Source organism: Ornithorhynchus anatinus, chromosome X1, assembly GCF_004115215.2.
Source record: "Ornithorhynchus anatinus isolate Pmale09 chromosome X1, mOrnAna1.pri.v4, whole genome shotgun sequence".
NCBI lineage: Eukaryota > Metazoa > Chordata > Mammalia > Monotremata > Ornithorhynchidae > Ornithorhynchus > Ornithorhynchus anatinus.
In genome coordinates, this window is record NC_041749.1 from 59,810,658 (window position 1) to 59,838,064 (window position 27,407).

At 41.8% G+C, this 27,407-nt stretch overlaps 1 protein-coding gene across 1 annotated transcript in view; it reads right to left on the reverse strand.

Annotated features, from left to right (window-relative positions):
* Positions 1-27,407, reverse strand: part of TAFA1 (TAFA chemokine like family member 1) — a 542,679-nt gene that overhangs the window by 127,342 nt on the left and 387,930 nt on the right. The window lies entirely within an intron of this gene.

Consider the following 27,407-nt stretch of genomic DNA (forward strand, 5'->3'; position numbering starts at 1 on the left):
CCAGAATGGCAAAACTGTACTAGCCATCTCTGAAAAGTCAAACTCCAGTTTTTTCTAATACTCAGGGCTATATGCAAGGAAAAAGAAAGTTGAGAAAAAATGTTAAGTAACAGGACAGTAACTGTGGGAACTGAATGTGTCTACCAACTCTGTTATACTGTATTCTTCCAAGTGCTTAGTAGAGTGCTCTGCACCCAATAAGCCTTCAATAAATAACAATGATTGATTAAGGTGTTATTTTAAAAATAAAAACCATGCAACTTTGCCTTGCTTTTTGAAACTAAATTCATTATCTTGTCCCTTTTCTATGGACTTATCCTGAATGTCTTTAAACAGTCTTTGCAGAAAATGAACTAGAATGATTATGAATGCAGATCTTGTAAGGAAGCATTCTGGTGATACCTAGAGAAAGCAATTGGATTTTTTTCCTTAGAGACCCCAGAATATGCTAAGGAAATGATCTTATCTTTCAAGAAAATAACCTACAGCAACCTAGCAATTCAGATACTGTAAGAGTCTATCAGTATCCATTAATAATGGAGGGAATGGAGTACAGCAACAGTAGGGCTTCAAGGTTCCAATGACTTTTGGCAGGAGTGAGTTAAAAATGATGAAGAAACTACAGAAGACCCTGAAAGTATGATTTTGGGCCCAGCTTTTACATGTTAACTCTGCTAGGTGATACTATATTTCTAGTGGCAATATTATAGTCCAATTGTGGATTATAAAGATGTCATTCTCCATAGTTTTTAGATTATGACACAGCTCCCTCAGAGTCACTTTAGTCTATTTTAAAGTGCATATTTAGGGATGTGTTAAAATAGCATGTTACTGATCTGATGGACTGGAACAATGCCCAAATTTAAATTCTTATTCAGGAAAATGTTGACAAGAGATATGTTAATGGCTCTTTAAACATGTTATAGTCTAGCAAGACAAAATGGCTGCTCAATGTAAATATACCAGATCCAGGGTGATGTATAAATTACGGGGCCCAGGACCCAAACACAAGACATAAATACAAAATGTCACCCCAAACCACCCTGGCCAGGTAACAATCCCCTCTCCATGATCAGGATTACTGGAGAGGGATCATACATCTCTTTCGAATTGATTTCTAGGAGTTCCCAAAAGACAGAGCTGTGTAGACATTTTGTGTTACTGCAATATACTTGAATCCCCAAGCCCCTCATTTTATTTTAAAACAGAAAACATGTACAGCACATTTCCTCCTGCGAAATTGGCAATGCTCAACCTCATTTCAGAGCCCCCCTTTTTTTACAAATTGTGTGGCCACATAGAAAAGAAGCTACAATATAATATAAAATACCATAGCACTTCTCTGCTTTCTCGGGTAATTCTTTCATTGTTGTTCAACCAGCAAAAATACTGATACCTTCACAAGGGGAGGGGAATAATCAAATGGTCTGGGCATCCGGTACTTTTTGTTCCTTTGTTCTATTTCTCCGAACTGTCAAAGACTTTGTGTGAAATCTAGATTAGAATTTCAGCTCTCAGTTCCCTTCTGTACACCTTGAATTAATGAACTAAGTGCCATCATGGTAATTACAGGTTGTCTAGTTAATTCAGACCCTTACAATAATACTTCAGTGAGTGGGACATGAATTGGGTAGGTATAGGATAGAGGCATGTAATATTTCTCCCAGATCTAGAGGTTTGCCAACATGTGCTGTAGGAGAAATTTCAATCTCCTAAAATTGAACCCTTGGAGGAAACTGCTAAATTTAAGAGGGACAAAGTTTTAGCTGGTTCCCCTCTCAGCTCTGTGCCTAGGATAATGACAGAGGTTGAGGAACCTTTAATGAGGGAGGTGGGAAATCCTATTTCAGTGTGGGCTACTAGGCAAGAGAATTGCATTATCATGACTAAATGAATGTTTATAAAGTGCAGTCGTTTGAAACCTGGACACCGAATTTGACATGTTATTATCTATTCATATGTATCCAGCTGTCATCCTCAAAGAAGATGCCACTGATTGTTATATCCACCTAGGGATGTGTATGTTACTGAGTAGGCCAATGTGGGACCCACAGTCACGGCCACATTATGCATACAAAAAGGCTGTCCCTTGTTGTGCTGTCATGTTTGATGTCTGCAGCCCTTGGCACTGTTTTCTTTTTATTTATTGATACATATAATTTGATATATGAGGGCAATAGCACTTCACAATGATATTCACGAAGATGAGACTCGATTAAGAGTAGTTAATCTGCCAACATATGAAGAAGCAGTCTCCCTCCAACATTTAATGAAGCCTCCACTGCAATTAGAGCCATGAAAAATGGCAAAGCTCCTGGATCTGTAGGTATTCCTGCCAAGATCTATTTAGGGAAGGGATGTTCTCTACTCAATGCTGGAAAATCCATCAGTCCCCAGAGTATGGGGGTACCCCCTTCACTTCCTCCCTGCTGTGGTCATCTGGGACAACACCCACCCCCAACAGGAGGGGACAGTAGGCAGAAGCTGTAGCCACACAGCTTGAAGCCTGCCTTCCCAACATTGGATGGTTGTGACAGTCTGGAGCAATGAGTGATGAAGAGCCAAAGATCTACTTCCTCTCAGCAACTATGCACTGCTATTACTAGGGTTATTTGAGGTGCCTTTACCACATTATTCTTCCCTGAGTGACTCCTTCTCAACCCCACCCTTTAGATAGTAAGCCTTCTGTGTAGGTCAGGGACCATGTGCATATTGATATCTCTATTAGTCTTCTAAGTGCTTAGTCGAGTGCTTCATGTGGTTCAAACACTCCCAATAAATGTCATTATTTCTCTTTCTATGGAATATTGTGTAAGTAAAATTAAACTATTTCCAGAAGTATGGAAAGTATTGTGGGTCTCATCACTCCCTATTGTTAGCAAGATCCTAACCCAAGTCCTCCTGGACTCTGAAGAATACTGCTAACTCTGATCTCCTAGAATTTCCAAGTTGCTTCAGCCAAGGATAGAATACAACGGGCATGAACTTGCTGCCCATTAGATCCAGAAGTTCAGAGGATGTCAGAGATTATATAGGGTGGTCATAAACCTTGTTAAAGTTTTGGCATCATCTATAGATCTGGGTGTGGCAACTACTAAAAAGGTTTTGCTGCCCCTGAGAAGTTTATAAAGGTCATTCATTCATTTAGTTATATTTATTTAGTACTTACTGTGTGCAGACCACTGTACTAAATGGTTGGGAGAGTATAATATAACAATTATATTAAGCAGACACATTCCCTGCCCACAGTGAGCTTACAGTCTAGAAAGGGAGACAGACATTAATATAAATAATAAATTACAGATATGTACATAAGTGCTTTGGGATCCTAAAATTATTCCCCAGTGATATGCCTGACCATGACCAAACTGAAGATGTCTGGACTTTTCCTTTCCTCATCACCAATCCAAATTTTCTCAGTTTATACTTTGCTTCTGTTCTGGAGGACAAATCAAGGAAAGCTGGATCAGAATGTGATTTCAATCCTCTGAAACACTCTTTCAACTCAACAGAGTATCATTGAAAGTCTTTGGATCAGTTCATGCAGGGGCTTCTCTCCACTGATGACTGTGTTCTAGAAACTCACACACAGGAAGCGATGATGATGGTCATGAACAGCTTTTCAAAATGAGCAAAGCCCCATGGGCTAGCAATTACGTTCAAAAATGAGTTTATATGCCAGTATGTGCCAAGAATCAGTTTCTCTTTTTTAATGGCATTTGTTAAGTGCTTACTCTGTGCCAGGCACTGTTCTAAGTGCTTGGATACATACAAGATAATCAGGTTGGACATAGTCCATGTCCCACACGGGGTTCACAGTCTTAATCCCCATTTTACAGATGAGGTAACTGAGGCACAGAGAAATTAAGTGTCTTGTCCAAGGTCACACAGCAGACAAGTGGCAGAGATGGGTCTAGAACCCAGCTCCTTCTAACTACCAGGCCCATGCTCTATCCACTAGGCCATGTTGCTTCTTTGATTTGATACTATTCAGAACACATCACTCCCCTCTTCAAAAACTTCAATGCCTGCCCATTGCTTATCATATTCACCATGGACTGTAAGGCTCTTCCCTAGCTGTCTCCCTTTTCTGCAGCTTTTCTACCCACTTTTCTGCAGCTGTGTCCCAGCTACAACTCTTCGTTCCTCCCAAGCTAACTTCTTAACTGTACTTAATTCAAATCTCTCCCATCTCTGAAACATTGTTCACACCTTTTCCCTGCACAGAACTCAATGTATAATTAGTTAATACCACAATAATAAAGATTGTGGTATTTGTTAAGTACTTGTTATGTGCCAAGAACTGGGTTAGATACAGGATAATCAGATCGGATACAGTCCCTGTCCCACGCGGATCTTATAGTCTAAGGGGAAGGGAGAACAGGTATCTTCTCCCTATTTTACAGATGAGGAAACTGAAGCACAGAGAAGATGATAAGTGATTTACTCAGACAAGAGGCAAGTGGCAAAACTGGAATTAGAATCCAGGTCTCTTGACTCCTAGTCCTGTAATCTTTCACTAGCCCATGCTGTTTCTCCCCACAAGTACAATCAAATATATTCCTCACTTCTTCAAAGCCCTCATAAAAAGTCACTTTTTTGCAAAGGTTTTCCCTGATAAATCTCCACCTTTCTAATCATGCCACTCCATCAGTCATGTTAGCTCTCATGTGTGGGCTAGCCATTGACTTTAAGGTACTCAATCCTCTCTCTCTCCCTCTTAAGAATGATTTTTTTCCCATTAAACCCCTGCTCACAATTTTTCTTCCTTCCAGCTAACCTTCGTACTGTGCTTCATCCTCAACTCTCCCGACTCTGATATCTGGCTGATGCACTTCCTCTTTTCTCCCCCTTCAAATCCAGCAGACCATGGCACTCCACACCTTCAAAACCCTACCAAAATCCTACCTTTTCCAGGAGGCTTTTCCTGATTCATTCTTCTTTTCCCCAGGTCCTGTCTTCCCAACTACCTGCTCAGCATTTTTCACTCTCAGGCACTTTTGTATGTTTTGATTAAGCTGCCCTACTATTCAAGTACTTATTTATTTATTCACCTTCCTTGTCTTTCCATTCTCTTTTTCCTCCTAACTGTAAATTATTTGGTATCCCCTGTCTGAGCGTAAGCTTGCTTATGGCAGAGATCATATCTTCTACCTTCATTGTACTCTCCTAACTGAGCCCTGCTGTTGGTCCTGTGAAAAGAGCACTATTCAGACGCAACATGGCCTAATGGAAAGAACATGGTTTTAGGTGTCAGAAGACCTAGGTTCTAATATCTCCCTGCCAATTGCTTTCAGAGTGAGCCTGGGCAAGTCACTTAACTTCTCTCTGCTCAGGTTCCTCATCTGTAAAATGGGGATTAAATCCTACTCTCTCCTACTTAGACTGTGAGCCCCATGTGGATTGAGGACTGTGTCCCACTTGATTATCTTGTACCTACCCCAGTGCTTAGTACAGTGCTTAGCATATGTAAGTGCTTAAGTATTATTATCATTATTATTATTAGAATCAGAAGACCGTGGGTTTAGTCCCAGTTCTGCTGCTGGGCTATGCCATCAACAATGAAGGTTTCTGACCAAAGAATCACCTATGGTGGTACATCAGGTGGTCATATCCAACAGAGATCCTAAAAAGTATCTGGCTAGTGTGGGTGGCAAGAACACAGCAACTATCAAGACAACCCCTATTTGGTCATAATGCTATGACATAGCATTGACACTATACTATGGTCCTCACCATCCCCCGTTCTCACCAATCCTGCCGTCGACCCCTGGGCTACGTCCTTCCGCAGTCCTGGAATGCCCTCCCTCCTCACCTCCGCCAAACTAATTCTCTTCCCCTCTTCAAAACCCTACTTAAAGCTCACCTCCTCCAAGAGGCCTTCCCAGACTGAGCGCCCCTTTTCCCTCTGCTCCCTCTACTCTCCCTTCACCTCTCCTCAGCTAAGCCCTCTTTTCCCCCCTTTCCCTCTGTTCCTCCCCCTCTCCTTTCTCATCCCCCCAGCACTATACTCGTCCGCTCAACTGTATATATTTTCATTACCCTATTTATTTTGTTAATGAGATGTACATCACCTTGATTCTATTTATTTGCTATTGTTTTAATGAGATGTTCATCCCCTTGATCCTATTCATTGCTATTGTTCTTGTCTGTCTGTTTCCCCCAATTAGACTGTAAGCCCGTCAAAGGGCAGGGATTGTCTCTATCTGTTACCGATTTGTACATTCCAAGCGCTTAATACAGTGCTCTGCACATAGTAAGCGCTCAATAAATACTATTGAATGAATGAATGAATGAATATGGTCACTTTGGCTGTAAAGGAGTCCTGCATGTTAAAAAAAAACAACCTTTTGCATGTCTTCTGCAAAATGCTGTGCTCCTCCTTGGCTACTTTTTCATTTCACTCTGAGCTTAAGTGGGAGCATGACAGTAAGGGAAGATAAAATGTGAGTGGCACTGTGCAAATCAGTATCAGTAGAATCAAATCTTTCATGCAAGTTTTTGGTCCTGAAATCTCAAAACTGATATTTGTCCTTCATTCCTGATATCAGCACTATCATCAGTTTCCTAAAATGCTTAGTGTAGTGCTCAGTATCTAAAAAGTGCTCAATAAATACCACCGATTACTGGTTGGTGATTTATTTATTCCATTGTTTGCTTTTCATTTTTATCTTTTGTATCAATTGCCTTACTCTTTTACTACATTTAGCCTTACTCTTTTACTACATTTAGCAATTTGTAATCATTTGTATCCCCTATTATACTGTAAGCTCCTCAAGGACAGGAGCTGCATCTTTTACTTCTACTATATGCTCCCAAGTGTTTAATAATTATTAATAATGATAATAACAATAATGATTCTGGTATTTATTCATTGCTTACTTTGTGCCAGACACTGTACTAAGCATTGGGGTGGATTCAAGTAAAGCAGGATGGACAAGTGCCTGTCTCATGTTAGGCTCATAATCTCAATCCTCATTTTACAGATGAGGTAACTGAGGATCAGTGAAGTGATTTGCCCAAAGCCACACAGCAGACAAGTGGCAAATCTGGGATTAGAATCCATAACCTTCTGCCTCCCAGGCTCATGCTCTATCCACTATGCCATGCTCTTTCTCACTACATACATAAATAAAACATTAATGATAATAAATACTATCACTATTACATTAGGTGATCGATAAATGTTGATGTTGATGATGATAATGATGATGATGTTGTTGATGATAATAATGTGTACTGGTTAGGAAAAAAAATGTATTGGATGCTGTCCCAGAATCCAAGCAAGTTGCTGAATCAGAATCAAGGGGTATTGAAAAATTATCTGAGCCAGTCAGCAACTTTTAAGGAAGGTGAATAATGAAACCATCCAGAACAGATATCTATTCCTTTCTTAAAGCTCTCCAGTAAGGAGCAGAAAATATTGTTGAACTGAGAAGAGTGGTAGAGAAAGGGAGAAGAGTCTCCCTTCACCTAGAGTTACCTACGCACCACAAAATTAAAGAAAAAATAAAAATGTTACAACCTCGGGAAGCAGAGAAGAAAAAGATCCACTTCTGTGTTTGAAATCCCCCTCTCCGAGAAATGGATAATATCCATCATCTACCAGTTCTTACCTCTCATTCCTCTTTCCTAATATGCTCCTTTTCATTCTCCTATCTGCCCAGCACTCCAGCATGTCAGTCTCCCTTTCCCCCCTTCACCTCCCCTGTAGGGGGTTAGAGTGGAACTCACCCACGAAATCCATCTCCTTCAGCATCACAAGTTCATTCATTCAGTAGTATTTATTGAGCACTTACTATGTGCAGAGCACTGTACTAAACGCTTGGAATGTACAATTCAGCAACAGATAGAGACAATCACTGCCCAATAACGGGCTCACAGTCTAAACGGGGGAGACAGACAGCAAAGCAAAACAGAACAAAACAAAACAAGTAGTTTGGCATAGATATCATCAAGATAAATAGAATCCTATATATATACACATCATTAACAAAATAGAGTAATAAATAGTATATACAAATATGCACAGTGCTGAGGGGAGGGGAAGGGGGAAGAGCAGAGGGTGGGAGAAGGGGGAATGGGGAGAGGAGGAGGAGCAGAGGGAAAGGGGAGCTCAGTCTGGGAAGGCCTCCTGGAGGAGGTGAGCTCTCAATAGGGCTTTGAAGAGGGGAGAGAGTTTGGCGGACGTGAGGAGGGAGGGCATTCCAGGACAGGGGTAGGACATGGGCCAGGGGTTGACAGCGGGACAGGCGGAAGCAGGGAAGCATGAGGAGGTGAACAGCAGAGGAGAGGAGTGTGTGGGGTGAGCAGTAGAAAGAGAGAAGGGAAGTGAGATAGGAGCAAGGTGATGGAGAGCTTTGAAGTCAAGAGTGAGGAGCTTTTGTTTTGTGCGAAGGTTGCTAGGCAACCACTGGAGGTTTTTGAGGAGGGGAGTGACATGCCCAGAGCATTTCTGTAGGAAGATGATAACGGGTAGCGGAATGAAGAATAGACTGGAGTGGGGAGAGACGAGAGAAAGGGAGATCAGAGAGGAGGCTAACACAATAATCCAGTTGGAATATTATGAGAGCTTGTACCAGCACAGTAGCAGTTTGGATGGAGAGGAAAGGGTGGATCTTGGTGATACTGGCGATATTGTGAAGGTGAGACCGGCAGGTGTGGAGTGAATGAGAGAGCAGAATCAAGGATGACACCAAGGTTGCGGGGCTGTGAGATGGGAAGGATGGTAGTGCCATCCACAGAGACAGGGAAGTCAGAGAGAGGACAGGGTTTGGGAGGGAAAATAAGGAGCTCAGTCTTAGACATGTTGAGTTTTAGATGGCGGGAAGACATCCAGGTGGAGATGTCCTGAAGGCAGAGAAGCAGCGTGGCTCAGTGGAAAGAACCCGGGTTTGGGAGTTGGAGGTCATGGGTTTGAATCCCAGCTCTGCCACTTGTCAGCTGTGTGACTGTGGGCAAGTCATTTCACTTCTCTGTGCCTCAGTTATCTCATCTGCAAAATGGGGATTGACTGTGAGCCTCATGTGGGACAACCTGATTACCCTGTATCTACCCCAGCGCTTAGAACAGTGCTCTGCACATAGTAAGTGCTTACCAAATACCAACATTATCATTATTATTATTATACGAGCCTGGAGGGAGGGGGAGAGAACAGGGGACGAAAGAAGTTCACATTCCCTGCCTACCATTTCTGCTAATCAACTGCCCACTCACTCACTCTTCCCTTCAGTCCTTTTCTTTCTTGGGTAGTCAGAAGGACTTGGAGATGATGGGTGCTGTGTTCTGGGCAAGTAGTCCCAACCACAGCTGGACCAACATGGGCAGAAAAAGTCTGACCAACTCTTTGATTACTGCCTGGGACTGGGGTAGCATTCCTGGATGAGAGAGAGAAGCCATGAAATGGGTAAAGGACCTAGAGGATAGTGGAATTTCCCAAAACTCCATCCCTAGAGAGAAAACCAAGGGTCTGAGAGAAGTACTTTTTAACTGTAACCTCCATAATGTTGATCAAGGCAGATCACTGGAGCCCAAAATGAAGTATGGCAATGATGGAATGAGGTAAATGGCAGTAATAGTTCCATGTCACTACTGCTACCACATCCCAAGTTCTCTAGCTTCTTCAGCCCCAGACAATAACTGCTTATGGCTGCCACACCAAAAAGCAGTGTTGCCTAGTGGAAAGATCATGGGCCTGGGAGTCAGAGGACCTGGATTCTAAACCCAACTCTGCCACTCTGCTCTGCTGTGTGTCTTTGGGCAAGTCACTTAACTTCTCAGTGCTTCAGTTCCCTCATCTGGAAAATGGGGATTCAATACTTATTCTCCCTCCTATGTAGACTGTGAGCCCAATGTGGGAGACCTGATTTTCTGAGTACACCTGCATTCAGTACAATGCTTGGTACATTGGAAGCTCTTTACAAATATCGCAATTATTATTATTATTACTAGCTGTGGCTGGCATTTGGGAGCCAAAGATGCTGGCCGCAGTACTCTTAGTGCTGTCATTCACCCACTCCAGCTGCAAATCTGTCTGGATATATTCACCTGTATGTATGTTCTCCCTCCTACTTAGACTGTGAGCCCCATGCCGGAACAAGGGACTGTTTCCAACACAATTCACTTGTATCTGTACCAGCTTGACATATAGTAAGTGCTTAACAAATACCATCATAATAATAACCATCATCATCATTAGTATTGATTGTTTACTGTGTGTGGAGCACTGCAACTGTGAACATAGAATGGAAGTAGGAGAAACGGTCCCTACTCTCAAGGTGTTTACAATCTATGTCTCTGTAACTGTATGTTCTGATTGTTTGTGCCTTGTTGAGCTATATATATATGTATATGTCTGTCATATTTGTATGTGTGAGTCTTTAAATTTGTGTTGGTCTGTCTTAGTCTGGACTTGTGTGTGTCTGCCTCTGTATGTGTATGTTTTTGTGTGTGTGTGTCTGAGAAAGTGTATCTATCACCTCTGAATGAATGTGTATCTGTCACCTCCACCAGGTGTCTACATTTGTCTCTATGTCCATTCTTTTTTTGCCTTTTTCTCCTCACTCCTTCCATTTCCCAAGGGTCGATGAATTCAAATTTTATTTAGTGGAATAAGGTATTTTGAAGCCTAACCCCATAGAAGGCCACTCAGAATTCTGCTTTTCTAGAAAAAAGGAGATTGTTACCCTATTTCTGGACCTAGTTGAGGGGTAAAAATTAAAGCAAATTTTGTCCTTCCAAATTCTAACTTATCTTCATGTTCTCGTGGGGCTCCAACTGATCTATAGGCAAATATTTTTTTAAAAAGCAAACAGAATGCTTGGTTTATGTTATACATTGTGGAAGGCATTAACTATGACTCAGGTAGAAAAACTTATAACTTCTCTCTTTGACAGTGATGACAATTTAATAGTATTTGACTCTGCTGAGTTCCATAGAGCATCCTGAGGCAATGAAAGGGGTTGTTTATCAAGATGATAAACAAGTTTTCATTTCCTTCTTGGCTGCATGTATGTGATCAGAAGTTTAAGACCATCAAGAATTCACTTATTCTGGCCACCAGGCAGACATTAAACTATTCAAGACCATCTGTGCTTGAAATGAGCTTCACTTAATGGACCTTCCTAGGGAAGGTCAGTTATTATGAATGCATGTGTGCATGAACGCATGAGCAAGCCAGCATTTAGTACTAGCTTCTTGGGTTGAGGTGCAGAGGCAAGAGTGTTTGATGAAAAGAAATGCCTTTCTTTCTGGACTTTCATCCAGTGATTTTGACCCTTCAGACCTGTTATGCCAATACCCACTTTTGCCAAACAAATTCACTTTAGCTCAACTGTTTTATGTAATGAAAGCCAGTTAAATGATTGCCAGATAAAATGTCTAATAGGTTTCAAGCCCCAGTACCTCTTATCAGAATAGTATAAAGAATACATCACTCTTTAAAATAGACATAAACAAACTAAATGGGCTTCCTTTACCTATGTGATTAGAAGAAAAAATTGAACTGCTTCGATTTTTCTTTGCCTGTAAATATTACTAGAATCTCTTATAATTTTTTTTCTTTCTGTGTGATTAGAATGCTTTGGACATGAAATACATTTCAAGATATGTGACAGTAATTCAGTTAGCTTGTAAGACATACTCTGAACAGTCTTGTAGAAATTTATGGGGAAAAGTATTTTTACCTGTATTATCTTTTATCCTTTATATATCCCATTGAGATACAATATTGTGTTGGCCATTTTTTAAATTCAAGAGAGCGTACCAAAAGGAAATTTTGAGAATTTTTTAGTTTAATGAAAATATCTTGGAGTTTAATCATAATGTGTACATTTTGCCAATCAATCTTTAGAGCACTCAGCAGTAATATAAACTATTTGCAACTTGATTCATTTCTAGTACAACCATTCAGTATCCAGAACAGTTATTTTATTCTTCAGCAACCAAGTCTATCTCATAAGATAAAATTTTTCGTTTTATAATAGAATGAATTAAATTAAAGATATGGTGAAGGTATCTATCAGGTCAGGAAAAACGTTTGAGTCTCTGGGACTAAAAAGTGGCATGCTTGTGTAAAATAATGATAATACGAATACCAAAAAAGCATTAGGGTTTATAGGCTGGAAAAACTGGAAAAACTACACAAATTGAACTTGAGGCTAATATTTGTTCTTCAGAGCAAATCATTCATTCATTAATTCAATCGTATTTATTGAGTGCTTACTATGTGCAGAACACTGTATTAAGTGCTTAATAATAATAACAGTGTTATATGTTAAGTACTTACTCTGTGCCAAGGAATGTACTAAGCGCTGGGATGGATACAAGTGAATCAGGTTGGAACCAATCCCTGTCCCACATGGGGCTCACAGCTCAATCCCCATTTTACAGATGAGGTTACTGAGGCACAGAGAAATGAAGTGACTTGCCCAAGGTCACACAGCAGACCAGTGGCAGAGCTGGTATTAGAACCCATGAATTTCTTACTCCCAGGCCTGTGCTCTATCCACTATGCCATGCTGCTTCAGCAGCATAAATCATATTTATGTTAATGGGTGTCAATGTGTGAATGGAGGCCACCGTGGAATTCTGATACTGTTTTGCAAAACTCTGTTGAAGTGAATTATACCTAAAAAACACTGGACTCAATTCTGCCCTCAGGTAAAATTTGTGAGGATGTGGGATCTTCAAAGAGTCTTCAAAGTCTATGGGAAGAAACTGGCCCCGTGATATTGTCCACTTACTTACATAGTACAAAACACTTAGGGAACAAGTTGAAGAACCAAGGGGAAAGGAAAACTATATATGGGGCATTCCACTATGTCTTCATAATAATAATAATTATGGTATTTGTTAAGCACTTATTATGTGCCAGGCACTCTACTAAGCACTGGGGTAGATACAAGGTAATCAGGTTGGACACAGTGCCTATTCCACATGGGGCTCACAGTTTCAATCCTCATTTTACAGATGAGGTAACTGAGGCACAGAGAAGTGAAGTGACTTACCCAAGGTCACACAGCAGAAAAGTGATGGAGCCGGGATTAGATCCCATGACCCTTGTTCAGGTTGTTATTGTTTAATGTAATTTCTTCTCATGGTATCCAATGCTAGCATACTTGGTACAAGTCACTACACTTTCCCTGTATCTGACTTACTGCAACAGATCACAGAGATGGCTTACTGCAAAGATCACATCCACTTTGCTACATTATGATCTGAAGTCACATCATATTTCTGGGAGTGTTCAGTAGACAATAGTCATCAGGAGCCAATCCAGGAGTACTCTGGCAAGGAATTAACGAAATGGAAAGTAATTAGAAGAACTGAGAATTGCTTGATCTGATCTTTCACTGTTTTTATTGAAGATGAGGACAATGGTGCCATCTTTGAGATTCTGTGGCATCTCCTCAGTACTCCATATGTTGAGGAAGAGCTTGTGTAAGTGCATAAGCAGGGTGTCCCCTCCTTGCTTGTAGATCTCAGTGGGTATGCCATGATCCAGATGGTTTGTCATTTTTCATGGTTCTGCTACGATGACTTTCTCAAGAGTTGGGACAGGTGCCATGTCTTTGTATGTTGGAAGGTTTTCTATGTTTTGAAGGGCTTCATCTTCATTAATAGAAGGAGTGTGTGAAGGGAATATTGAAATGTCTGTGATGAGGTGCTCTGTGCACAGTAAGCACTCAAAAAACGCCATTGATGATGATGACAATGAGGCTGGAGCCATCTGAACTCATCAGAGATAATTTGCTTTGTGAATTTGGCTCCCCTGAAAAGTTCATTAGGATTCTTCCCTACAGCACTTACATACATATGTATAAATTATATATTATAAATTATTTATTTATATTAATACCTTTCTTCTCCTCCAGGCTGCAAGCTCATTAAGGGGCAAGGAACATGTTTACTAACTCTGCTGTAATAAAATTGAAACCATCAGGCGTGATCTCCCTAAAATTTGATCTGCTCCTCTCCAGTCCCTCTCTCCTTCTGCCCTTTCAACTCTCTCATATTTCCCAGCAGTATATCAAGAGGAGATCTCCTGACTCCTTGTAAAAACCATCCCCTACACTTGAACCTCTGACTCCATCCCTTTGCACTTTATCAAAATGCTTGCCCCCTCCCTTCTTCCCTCCAATGACTCCTTCCCCACTGCTTTCAAACATGCTCATGTCTCCCCTATCCTAACAAAACTCACCAATTGAATCCACAGCACCCTCCAGTCATTGTGCCATCTCCCTCCTAAAATTCCTCTCCAAACTCCTTGAGTGAGTTGTCTACACCTGCTGCCTCCACTTCCTTTCCTCCAATTCTCTCCTTGACCTCCTCTGATTTGGCTCCTAACCCCTTCACGCCACAAAAACTACCCTTTCAAAGGTGATCAGTTATCTCTTTATTGCAAATCCAGTGGCCTCTACTCCATCCTCCTCAATGCCTCAGCTATCTTCGACACTATCACTCACTTCTTCTGTAATCTTTATCCAACCTTGGCTTCACTGACACTGTCCTCTGCTGGTTCTCCTCCTATCTCTCTGGCCTCTCATTCTCGGTCTCTTTTGTGGGCTTCTCCCCTGCCTCCCATCACCTAACTATGGGAGTTTCTCAAGGCTCAGTTATGGGTCCTCATCGATTAAGCCGGGTAAAAATTGTAGTTTAATTTTATAATGAATGGATATTTTGGGGACAAAGTGAAGGAGGAGTTGAATGATGAAGAGGCCTCAATCCCAGTGTTGGACACGTCGCGTGGAAGGCCTCATCACAGTGTTTGTGGTGTTGCTGTTTTTGGTCTCGCTCTAGTAGCACCTTACATTAGTACCAAGGGAGGCTTCTCCATCTCTTATAGTGACTTCTAAATTAAGTCTGCTTCTCCATTGCTTCTAGGCTGCTACCCCTTTGGCTTCTCTCCATTCTGCATACTCTACACACTTGGATGTATGAGTGTTGGGATGCGATATTCACCTCACCCCTTAACCCCACAGCACTTATGTACATATCTATAAATTATTTATATTAGTGTCTGTCTTGCCCTCTAGACTGTAAGCTCACTTTGGACAGGGAACATGTCTATCAACTCTATTGATGTGTATAGTCCCCCAAGATCTTAGACAGTGCTCGGCACATGGTAAGCGCTCAATAAATATCTTTGATGATGATTGATGATAGGCTGCCTTTGGTAATGTATACTACTGAAGAGTGATTTCTGCATGGTCTTGAAGCAGTTGACATGATTGCCCTGGGTTTCTTTTATGTAAAAGAAATGGTTTGATTATTCAGAGTTTAAGGTCCTCAGCACTTACATACATGTAAGCTTGTTATAGGAAGGGAACATGTCTGCTAATTCTGTTGCACTGAACCCTCCCAAGAGCTTAGTACCCTGCTCTGCACATAGTAGGTGCTCAATGAATATGATTGATTGATTGGTATATTTGTTATTCAATTATTTCTTCAGCTATTTCATCTTGACATATTTGCACAACTTCCTGTTATAGGTTTATTCTTTCTCCTGCTCCCACTATTTGTAAAAACCTTATGTCTGTTTCCTTCATTATAATGTAAGTTCCTTAAGGGCAGAAAAGGTGTACACTCTTGCTATCTCCCAAGTGTGTACTACAGTGCTTCACATTCAGGAGGCACTCAAAGAATAGCACTGATTAGGTGATTAAAATGTTTCATTTATATTTTGGGAGTAGATTCTATTTAGTAGGCAATAGCTTGCTCTTCTATAAAGTTTCAGGTAAAGTTTCTATAAAGTTTCAGGTAACAAATTAGATCCTAATCAATACTAATACAATTACTAACCATGATACTCCTGCATAAACTACACAATTTCCTGAGTTTAAAAAATATATTGGATTAACTATAACCCAAAGGCTTATTGTACAAAATAAATATCTGTTAAAATTAGCTAATTCTGAAGCCATTTAGGCAAGCAGAACACTTTAAAGATCAGCATTTAGAGTAACAGTGCAGTCCTTCACTCTGCCATTTTTAAATGCATAACTGAGAAAATGAGATTTCCAAATGCCTTATTAGTACCTGGAGGTTAATATCTCTCCATTTGTGATCCTAGACTTTGGATGGTGCTTCTTGCACTCACAGAATCAGTCTTTTATCTCCTTGAAGTTGTGACGCATGCACTCAAAGGCTATTTTAGGGTTGCCCTCAAGAAAGAGTTTCTGTGCAAACATTTAAAAGTGAACACTTTGAAGGCAAAGATTCTATGGATTTACTTTCTGCATTTACAAAGAAAACTCTGAGTACACAGGATATGGGTGGATATAGTTGCAAATATATTTATTTCCATATCAAATCAATATGCACACTAGAGAATAGATCTTTTTATTAAAGAATCTGGTAAATTGATCTCATGAGAAATATGCTTGGGACCTCATTCTTGTGCACATGAAACTATTTCACATATAATTCCTAAGAAAATGGTAACCTCACAAATGAAGCAAGCATTCATCAGCCAAAGCTGTTTTTCACCTGCAGCATCTGAATTGGTTCTCAAACAGCCAACAACATGTGAGGCATTCAAGAGGCCAAGAAGAAAAACACAGCCCCCATCTGCACCACTAGTACATTTACTGCACAGTTGGACCTCTGTAGGCCATTTGCTAATGCAAACTCTATCCACTCTGGGTTTTCACACTGGAAGAATATAGATGCCATAATCCACAAAGATAATGCTCTACCTAAACATTTGACATCTCCACATGCTGGGGGTCTAAGTTAAAAAAAAATACATGTTCAAAGGGATATTTGTAGACATACTGTATGCTTTATTACCCTTTCCTCACAGACAATGTTGAAAGGGAATTGGTAAACTTCTTAGGAGCATTCCTTTATCAATGAAAGATAAAATGTGCATGGAGAACTCTCTAAGGAGCTGTACTCCGAGAAGGCCTCTTCCATCTTTAATGTAGTATGTCAACTACAGAGGAAAATTGATAGGTTCTGGTAGAAGAAATGCTATATAGTGGTTTTAAGCCAAAGTCCTGTAGACTTGGCTGATTCCTTAATGAAATACCTGGTAGGAGGTGAGATTTTTAATTCAAACTGTACCCAAATAATACAGCGGGACATTGATTCTATGGATCTCTCAGGACCAGGAATAACGTGGGGAATTGATTATTTGAATCATCTGCATGACCAATCCAGGTATCACCTAGCTCTTTTCCCGGTTTGTGATAATTCAATCAATCACAATCAATCAGTGGCTTTATTGTGCAGATACTGTGGGTAAAGCACTGTCCTAAGCACTTGGGAGAGAACAACACAATAGAATTGGAAGCCATAATCCATGCCCTCAAGGATTTTACAATCCACTGGGGGAGACAGACATTAAAAAAAGATAAGGGAAGCAGCTAAGTATAAGGATATGTACATAAGTGCTGTTGGGGGTTGGGGTGAGTTTCAAAATGCTTTGCAGGTGCAGACCCAAGTGCATAAGTGATTCAGAAGGGAGGTAGAATGGAGTGGGGGGAAAACAACTTTTTTGAGGAATTCTGTGAATGGCTGGGGCCCTGAGACAGGCAACAGTCATCAATAAATCAATCCATCATATTTATTGAGCACTTACTATGTGCACAGCACTGTACTAAACTCTTGGGAGAGTACAATACAACAGAGTGAGCAGACACATCATACTACTTAGCACTTGGGCAAATCCCTATCACCCTGTGAGGCAGTATAAGAAAACAGGGGAATAGTGAAATAGGGGTGGCTGTGTCTCTATGCAGCACTTCAGACCTGAATGTAACCAGCAAGCATTGCTTTAGGAGCTTTGGTGGGATCCAAACTGCTTTTCCCAGTACCTTGCCAACCTTGGAGGCTGCTACTAGGGGTGTTTGAACCAAAAGCACAAGTCCCCAGAGTTCCCATGGTGTTCCTTCCAGTTGACTTATGGGTCTACAAAACTTCAGGAGCCCCAGGGACCCAAAAATCTACCCCACCAAGCAGGCATGATGATGATGATAATATCTGTTAAGTGCTTACTATGTGCCGAGCACGGTTCTAAGAGCTGGGGTAGATACAAGGTAATTAGGTTGTCCCACGTGGGGCTCACAATCTTAAGCCCCATTTTAAGGATGAGGGAACTGAGGCACAGAGAAGTGAAGTGACTTGCCCAAAGTCTCACAACTGGCAAGTGGCAGAGCAGGATTAGAACCAATGACCTCTGATTTCCAAGCCTGTGCTCTTTCCACTAAGCCATGCTGCTTCATTCTCTTTGACTCTTCCAATCACTCAATCAATTTCATTTACTGATCTCCTGCTGTGTGCAGAGCACTGTACTAAGCATTTGGGAAAGCATTTGGGGAAGACTGAGCCTCAAGTGGGACAGGGACTATTTCCAAGCTGATTACCTTGTATCTACTCCAACACTTAGAACTGTACTTGGCACATATTAAGCACTTAACAAAACCCACCATCATTCTTATTATTATTACTATTATTTGTATTATTCCTAAAGTATTCCAGAAATAGGAAGCTATTATACAGAAAATTACTACCACTGCAGCCAAATGAAGCATCTGGCAATTGCAACTGCATCTCCCTGAACACCTACCCCCAGCATGCTCTTTGTGCCCCCGGCCAGGTAGAAAAGCTGCTGCTGTGCCTCTATGCCCCCTCTTCACCACCACAGTTGACTGAAACATCTGGTAGTTACAGCCTCACATCCTTGTGCATTTTGTCCCATCCTCCTCGCCATCATGGCCTTCCCCGGCATGTTCGCTGTGCACTGGGCTGGGTATAAAAGCTAATGGTATGCCTTCTTGGCTCTCTTCATCCCTGAAACCAAATGAAACCCATGGCAATTGTAGCCTTGCCTCCCTCCATGTTTTCCATCCTCCCCACACTGCAGCTGAGCAAACTGAGCTGTCTGCCCTCGCCAAGCTGCTCTGCGTGTACTGAGCAGTATATAAAAACCTCTCTTCTCGGCCCTTCTTCCACCATATCTGAGTGAAACATCCGGTCAGTCCAGCGTCACCTCTCTGTGCAGTCTCAGCCCCTGACACTGAGAGGGAGCGAATTGCCTTTTGCCACTTGGGGCCCCTGCCTCTGACATGCTTTTTGTCGCTGTCATGCTGCCTTCCTGGGAACCAGCGCTGGCCATGAGTGTACTATGGATTCTGAATCATGAGGAGCCTAAAACTTTGCTCCTGCAGTCTAATTAGGATTATGGTTAGGATTAGGGTTAGGGCTAGGGTTAGGGTTAGGTTTAGGGTAACCTCCCTATTGACTTTTGCTTTTATTTTCTGTTTTTTGTATTTGTCCTTGTTCCTTATACTCCTTCAGTGTTTCATTGTTTCATCACTCTCAATGTGTCTGCCTCTAGGTCTCTTCCCCCACCTTCACTCATAAACTGTGAGCCCTATGAGGGACACGGTTCATATCTAATTCCCACCTGTATGCTGTTTCCCAGGCTTTAAGACAGCGCTCTGCACAGTAAGTGATTAATGTATACTATCACTACTCTGACTACTTAAGCAATGAGTCTAAAACTAATTGACTATGCTGTACATCTCTTTCTGTTTCCTCTTTACATGAGACATGTAGCTGCGTATCTCCAGGGAAAACCTAACAGCAGGTTGAAGAACATTCACAAAAGCTTAACAGCTCAAATGATTTTTTTAACGTAATCTGGAGAAAGTTAAGAGGATCTGACACTAGCACATACTTTTTAGAGCAATTTAACAAAGCAGAACTTAGAAAGTTTTAAGTTGAGCTAGTGCAGTCAGATAATTTTTGCCATGAGAAGATATCTTAACTGGTCCAAGAATAAGCCTAAATGTACTGTTTTTGCTCCTGCCAGTTAGCCTGGACTCTGAGCACTGCTGTAAGTCCTCTGAGTGGAAGCTGAGTGAAGGACAGGTCCAGACCATGGAGAATCCCCCAACACTACCTGACAATGAGGTGGAACTACTGACATCAGGATTCCCAGGTTCGACCTCTACGTGAGTACGGTTCTATCCCTGTTAGAGCTCTTAATGGATACCTTGAAAATCAATCAATCAGTTGTATTCACCTCCTCCAGGAGGCCTTCCCAGACTGAGCCCCCCTTTCCCTCTGCTCCCCCTCCCCAACCCACTCCCTGCTCTTCCCCCTGCCCCTCCCCTCACCACTGTGCTCATTTGTATATATTATTTATTACCCTATTTATTTTGTTAATGAGGTGTATGTCTCCTTGATTCTATTTTTCTTGATGATGTTGTCTTGTTTTGTTTTGTTCTGTTTTGCTTTGCTGTCTGTCTCCCCTGTTTAGACTGTGAGCCCGTCATTCGGCAGGGATTGTCTCTATCTGTTGCCAAATTGTACATTCCAAGCGCTTAGTACAGTGCTGTGCACATAGTAAGCGCTCAATAAATACTATTGAATGAATGAATGATTCATTGAGTGCACAGCACTGTACTAAGCACTTGGGAGAGTACAACAGAGATGGTAGACCTGTTCCCTACCCACAAGGAGCTTACAGTCTAGAAAATAAATTGTTTAATGGAAGAGTGCTAAATGAAGTACAGTTTCCCAGAGGAAATGACGTGAAAACATTCATGCTTTCCCAGGATCCTCCAAATTGACCAATGTGAATATATTTTAAAATAGTGATGAAACACAGTAAGTATAGTTACATGACAATAATGGTTTCTATTGTGCACTTACTATGTGGCAAGTATTGGGGTAGATATGAGATAATCAGACCACACACAGTTTTAATATCTAAGAGAGAGAGAGGAAAGGTATTTGACCCTCATTTATAGATGAAAAAAACCACCACTGAAATTCAATAGCACTTCTGTGAAGGAGTGCTAAAAGAAGAACATTATTGGAAATCATTATCATCATCATCAGTAGTATTTCTTGAGCACAGAGCACTTGGGAGAGTACAACAGAAGTTGGTAGACATGTACCCTGCCCATGTGGAGCTAATTACTGTATGGTGGCATATGAAACCCTAATACTGGTCCTGCTGGATAGCATATTCTCCACATAAATTAAATTGCCTAGATTTGGACAGGAAGCAATTTTCTGTTAGAAAATTTCTTACCGGCAAATGCACAAGCCCCATGCATGTGCAATCTAAGTATATTTATTGCATTAAGATGCCTTTGTCCTCTTGCTCTTTATAGAAGCAGAAGAAGAAGGTTGGAACAGGTGAGGAGAACAGGGAATGGTATTGAGAAAGATAGTCAGGGGCAATGTACATTTGCCTGACAAGTTTTTCAGGCCTACTGAGTTTTGGATACTACACTCAATTCTGCCAGGAATACATATTTCTACTATGCATTTTGGGCAAAACATGACAGCAGAATGCCCGGCTCATCTTCCTGCAAAAACGATCTGGGCATGTCACTCCCCTTCTGAAACACCTCCAGTGGTTGCCTATCAACCTCCGCTCCAAACAAAAACTCCTCACTCTAGGCTTCAAGGCTCTACATCACCTTGCCCCTTCCTACCTCTCCTCCCTTCTCTCTTTCTACTGCCCACCCCGCATGCTCCACTCCTCTGCCGCCCACCTCCTCACCATCCCTCGGTCTCACCTATCCCGGCATCGACTCCAGGGCCACGTCCTCCCGCGGTCCTGGAATGCCCTCCCTCCTCACCTCAGACAATCTAATTCTCTTCCCCTCTTCAAATCCCTACTTAAAACTCACCTCCTCCAAGAGGCCTTCCCAGACTGAGCTCCTCCCTTTTTCCCTCTGCTCCCTCTACCCGCCCTTCACCTCTCCGCAGCTAAACCTTCTTCTCCCCCTTTCCCTCTCCTCCTCCCCCTCTCCCATCCCACCCCCTTAGCACTGTACTTGTCCGCTGGACTGTATATATCTTTACCACCCTATTTATTTTGTTTATTTTGTTTAATGTGATGTACATCACCCTGATTCTGTTTAGTTGCCATTGTTTTTATGAGATGTTCTTCCCCTTGACTCTATTTATTGCCATTGTTCTTGTCTGCCTGTCTCCCCCGATTAGACTGTAAGCCTGTCAAATGGCAGGGACTGTCTCTATCTGTTGACGACTTGTTCATTCCAAGCACTTAGTACAGTGCTCTGCACATAGTAAGAGCTCAATAAATACTATTGAATGAAAGGGTATGTTCTACCAACAACATATGGTTGTCTGGCTACATCTCAATGTGATATCAGAAATAACGGTTGTGTGCATGTATGTAGCATCACACACAGTGAGTACTTTAGTTTTCCATAGCACAGGATTTTGAGAGAATACAATACATGTGGTAGGAGAATTGGATGTTTTTGAATTTCTTGACTCTTCCAATAAATAAAGGAGTTAAAAGTTTCTTACTTTTAATCACAAACCTTCTCCCACCAAGAGGAAATGGATTCCTAAACCTGACTGTTTTCTTGCAATTCTTTTTCTGCCCAATGATACGTATTATCCTCCAAACTCATTCTGATCACTGAAATATCCAGCCACTAACCACCATTTGGAGGGCAAGACTGCTAATTCAGAAAATGCTGGTGCAAATGAAAAATTGCGTGGGCTCTAGTGTTGATTTTATGTACCATTATTGTGGGGCCTTGAGAGGTTTGCATATTTGGTCCATGAAGAATTTCCACAGGAAAGAATGTTAATTCTGCATAGGTTAAGCATAGAACAAGGTAATTGTTTTAGTAGAATGGTATTGTAATTAGATGAAGTTTGGAAATTATTCAGATATAGCTATGTTAGATGAGAAAATAATTGTGGGGATTTTTTCTTCTCCCACTCTTGATTACAAAAAGAAGCAGCAACAGCATGGCCTCGTGAAAGATCACAGGTCCTGTTTTCGGAGGACCTGTTATCTAATCTGGACTCTGCTACCACCTGTTTATTGACCTTGGGCAAGACATTTAAATGCTTTGTGCCTCAGTTCTTCATGTGTAAATGGTAATTCAATCCCTGTTCTCTCTCTCAGTTCGACTGAGAACCCCCTGTGGGTTAGGGATTGTGTTGGACCTGATTGTCTTATATTTATCCCAGAACTTTGTGCAATGATTGGCAAATAGTCAGTGCTTAACAAATACCCAAAAAGAACTGTTTGGGAAGAACAAATAACATCAAAAGCAGTAGAGTATTGGCAACTACAGAAGAATGAGAAATACTTAGAGGGATATTTATCTATAGTTGGGAGGGTAAGGATCAGAAGGGAACAATAACAGAATTTAGTAGGACTCTCCCCAAAGAGGGTATTTTAATACAGAGCTTGTGTTTTGTTAACATTATCATCAGATAAATTCATCCAGGCATACAATTATTCTACAACATGATTATTTTAGAGAGAGACAATCATATGGTCACCAGGGGAGGAAGGTAGTTTAAGATAAAGCTTTCCTTCTACTTTTGCACTGGAGGAATGAGTTTGCAAAGTGGTGAGATAAGATGTGATAAAAAGTAATGTGATCCATAAACAATGTATTAAGACAAAGTACTTCTGATCCTATGGCCCGGCAGAGATACAGAGCTACTATCATGGAGAAAGGGCTTTTATCTCCAAAGAAATAGTAATAACATAACTCCCAGTAGCCATAGAAATGAAAGACATTGGTCAATACGAAATTGAGAAATAATGGTTAGATATGTTAATCAACAGGATCATCTATGAGGACTCCTAAAGGAAACCATTTTTCAGGATAAGGAATGTCAAGGCCAAAATGAAAAAAGGAATAGATATGAGTCAGTGTTAATTTATACTGAAAGAAGAGCCTAGGGTTGAGAACCAGAAAGCAGCATCTCTCCCAGGGCCCGAAATTTGTCATTTTGGCATGGGATGCCTGAAATGGCGGAGTTGTGAGGGAATGGCAGCCTAAATGGAAGAAGCTCCCTTACTTCCTTCTGCCTCTGCTCCTGTGTAATTTCAATTAGCTCTGGAGCTCTGTACCATATTCAGGGCTCCTGATTTGGGGGTTCTGGGGTCTCCATAGCCCCATTTACCATCTCTTCCATGGTCAAAAAGGGATAGGAGCTCTCCACAATCCCACTGGGGGTCCAGAAGAGGGCCTAGAGCTATGTACATTGGTACTGCAGCCTAGCTTCTGCAAACTGGGAACTGGGTAAAGCTCAATTCCTCTTTTTATTCATTTGCAACTTATTAGTGATATTTCTCCCTGCACAAAGGCAATAGCAATCCTAGTACCAAGGTCAACTTCAGGAGGTCATGCTTCCTGAGGTAAGAGTTCAAAGTCCTCGCACCCCTGCCCTTATCCCTCCCCTTGCTGCCAGAAACATGAACGTGAGAGCATGATAATGTCCTCAAAGGGTACCATTTTGCCATGTAGCAAGATAGTGATTCCTGGTGGTGGCCCTCAAATCTCCCCTCTATCCCAATCTCTCCTTCACACTAAATTGTGAGAGGTTGAGCTGAGCTGAGTGTGGCACTTCTCTCTAAGAAAAGGCCACAGGCAAAATCAGACAGAGTTAGAGGGACAAAGAGATAGTTCCCTTTGCTTCAGGGATCAGTCTCTGCATGAGTTCTAGCTGGTGGACAGGGACCATTGACCCCAAACTAGCACCACCACCCCGTTCCTGAACCTCTGGCTCTGAAATTTCTGCATCTGCCCTCTTCTCTCCTCTCTTGTTGCTTTCCACTCCTCAGACCCGCATCCCCCACTACAGTCTGCAGCCTGCTCCTCTCTCTCTCTACCTCTCCCTGCTAGAGCCCAGAATAGCTAAGGCTTCATATGCTACTGCGGCTCCACTACTTCCTTTGAATGTGGCAAGCTCATCTTGGCAGGAGGGAGCATGGTCCTGCCCTGGTCCAGCCCATACAAGGACTTCTCACTGCCAACCACCCACCCCTTCCTTCCCAGCCTCTCCCAGTCTCTGGCCCCCATCGCTAACCTATCAATAAATCAATAGTATTTATTGAGTACTTACTGTTTGTAGAACACTGAACTAAACACTGGGGAAAGTGCGGTACAATAGAGTTGGTAGAAATTGTGGCTTTTGTTAAGTGCTTACTATGTGCTGGGCACTGCGCTATTGCTGGGTTGGATACAAGCAAATCGGGTTGGACACAGTCCCAGTCCCACATGGAGCTCACAGTCTTAATCCCCATTTTCCAGATGAGGTGACTGAAGAACTGAGAAATTAAGTGACTTGCCCAAGGTCACACAGCAGGCAAGTAGCAGAGCTGGGATTAGAAGCCAGGTCCTCTGGTTCCCAGGCCCAGGCTTTATCCACTAGGCCACACTACTTAATGTCATTAAGGCTTAAAGCTGTGAGAGCCAAGCTTGATAATCTGATGACCAGAAACCATCACTGGTGCTAACCTTATCAATGTGCCTTGTTCTCACCTGTCTCTCCATCGACCTCGGCCCACATCCTACCTCTGGCCTGGAATACCCTCCCCCCTCAAATCTACCAAACAATCAAATTTCCCCCCTTCAAAGCCCTACTGAAGACTCACCTCCTCCAGGAGGACTTCCCAGACTAAGCCCTCTTTTTCCTCAGCTCCCTCTCCCCCCGCTCACCTTGCCCCAACTCGCTCCCTTTGCTCTACTCCCACCTCCAGCTCCACAGCACTTGTGTGTATATGTACATATCTATAATTCTATTTATTTATATTAATGTGTTTCACTTGTTCTGATGTGTGTATATATATATATATATATATATAATTCTATTTATTTATATAGATGCTATCGATGCCTGTTTACTTGTTTTGATGTCTATCTCCTCCCTTCTAGACTGTGAGCCCATTGTGGGCAGGGATTGTCTCTGTTGCTGAATTATACTTTCCAAGCGCTTAGTACAGTGCTCTGAACACAGTAAATGCTCAATAAATACGATTGAATGAATGAATGAAAGAAACCAGACACCATGTGCTTTGTCATTTGACTGTCCAAAGGCTTTGCATGAGGAAAATTATTGGGAAAAAAAAGTGTAGTTTAAAACAGCCCTCACAATAACTTCCCCTAACTTCTTTTTTATCCCAGGTATAGCTTAAGTAGAGAAAAATGCTTTGCCATGTGAAAATATTTTTATGGTATGGTCTCAACCAGGAGCTGATCTCTAAGCACTTAACACAGCAGCACAGGAAGTTCCAACTGCTGGACATCCTCTCCTCTTTTCAAGATAGCCTGACCCTATCCCTAGAGAGATTGGATTTTCTCAATTTGGCAGAGTTTACCTTGCTTATCAATTGAAGCTGGCCTTGTCTTTTCATATATGAAGAGGTTTGAAGACTTTCCTCCTTGTAAATTATAGACAGGAGCTGTGGACATTTCTAGAATCCATTCGATCATGTCCATGAAGTACTGTGCTAAGATAAATGCTTTCTAACCAGGGCTATGCAAAGTTCACATGATAAATTCTGTCAGAATGTATGTCTACTAAACCTAAGCTGCGAAATATATTGAAAATATAGTTTTAAATTAAGATTGACATATCTGGTCTCACAGATGGTGATGATTGTCTGGATGTACAGTGAAATGATTTCTGACTTTTGCAGAGGGAGAACCTTGCATATGATATCTGTAGCAGTGACATCAACATTTATTAAACACCGATAGTGTTCTAGTTGCCTTCAAAATATATGAGATATGGTCCCTGCCATGTCTCTGCAGGGGAAAGAACAAAGCTTAATTCAAAACAATAGAGATGCAAGGCTCAAGCTGCTCTTTGAAGAACTGACACTTGAGTGTAATCTGAGCAGCAGTCCCTGGATCTATGGATTGACAATCCACAGCAACTGGATAGAAATGTACAGGATCTACTCCTTGCCATTTGGTGGTGTCCTAGGAAGTTGGAAGCATGTAGCTGAATCCATGGCTTGGCTACTACCTGGATCCCTGCAGCCTGAAGAATCCTTCAGTTTCACCAAAATAATTAGATTTGGGTTAGGACCAGTTTTGCCTGGGGTTTCCTGGAGGTTTCTTACCTGTTGATCAAGGAACAAGGAGTTCCCAAGGGGGTGGAGAATGAGGGGAATGCACACTTCCCCACTTGTGTTTGAGAACATGAGCCAAATCCAGGAGATGAAGATGTGTAGGGTTCTAGGTTTTATGTGGCACTTGCCAGTTTCAGGAAATCCTTAGCTCAAAGATTTTGGGTATTCAAGGCAAGGTGTGGGTCACACCTCAGGGTTCAAGTCAGCTTGTCAAGGAATATTCTAAGAAATGTGTCCTGGACTAGATCCAGGAAGAAGGGACCCAGAACTAACCCTTCTCCTTGGGGAGTTTGGGACTAGGCATCTTCTGAGGCTGACCTGGATCTGGGATCTGTTGTCAATGAGAATGACTCCTCAGGGGAAGCAGTATGGCCTAGTGGATAAAGCCTAAGCCTGGGAGTCAGAGGACCTGAGTTCTAATTCTGACTCCACCACGTGCCTGCTGTGTGACCTTGGGCAAGTCACATCATTTCTCTGTGCCTCAGTTTCCTCAACTGCAAAATGGGGATTCAATATC